This window comes from Corapipo altera, unplaced genomic scaffold, assembly GCF_003945725.1.
Source record: "Corapipo altera isolate COAL_440 unplaced genomic scaffold, ASM394572v1 23, whole genome shotgun sequence".
NCBI classification, from domain to species: Eukaryota; Metazoa; Chordata; class Aves; order Passeriformes; family Pipridae; genus Corapipo; species Corapipo altera.
In genome coordinates, this window is record NW_020884878.1 from 7,383,019 (window position 1) to 7,384,101 (window position 1,083).

A 1,083-nucleotide genomic window follows, 5' to 3' on the forward strand; every position below is an offset into this window, starting at 1 on the left:
CCTTTGACACATTATAGTGCCAGGAGTAAATGTAACTGAAAATGCAGGCGAAGATTTTTTTGGACTCCCACTGTACTTCCTAGGAGCAGTGCCAACCTTGCAATTCAGGAATCAGGCACCACAGAAAGATATACGGCTTCAAACTGTTATTTCCATTTTTAAGGTTTCCCAAAGCAGTTTTTCTTTGCTAAAGATAATAATTAAGTGGAAAAAATCACTAGTATTAAAGATGAATCAGGGGCTGGGTTGCTCTGAGATACTGTCAGAGCAAGCCATCTCTCGAATAAATGGGGAAAGCGAGAGGTTTGGAGGATTATGAACCAAAACAAATAACGTTTCCCCTCCATCCTTCCACCAGAAAATCTGTGGGTTGGTGGGGTTTTTCTGCCTTTCCTGTTCACAATCGACAAACCGACCTCGGGAAAACTAGAGTTGTAGCACCCGCTGCATGAGGGAGACGGAGACTCCAGGAGATCCGGCACGACCCATGCTGGATGCTATCGAGAAATATCCCATCTCCGCTCCTCCGGTGAACTCCTCGTTTCCCTTCCTTCCCCGCACAGGGCCCTCCCCGCCCGAGCGTCCTTCGCCCAAGGAGGGTCTCGGCAGAATCCCCGGCTGCACCGGGCAGGATCCCCGGCTGCAGGGCACGGTAGCAGCGAGCAGGATCCCAGCTGCACAGGGCAGGATCCCGGGCTGCAGGGCACGGCAGCACCGGGCAGGATCCCGGCCGCACACCGCGGCTCCGTTTCCCAGGCGCTCACAGCCTTTTGTAACCGCGAGATAATCTGTCAGATGGACTTAGGCACTGACAGTCAAACATGCCAAAAACGTCACCACCCACTCCTACTATCCATCCGGTGAAGGACTAGGAAGCTCCGCATTGCTTAACCTCTCCCCCGCCTTCCACTCGCACAGGAAATCCCCACCCCCCACGGCGTGACACCACCGCGGGGGACCCGCCGCGCCCCCCCCACCTCCCGCGGGGGCTCTGCGGGCGCCGTGCCCGCCGCGCTCGGCGCATCCCCGCCCGCACTCACCTCATCTTCCCGGCGGGGCGCGGCGGCGGCCGGGGCCGGACCG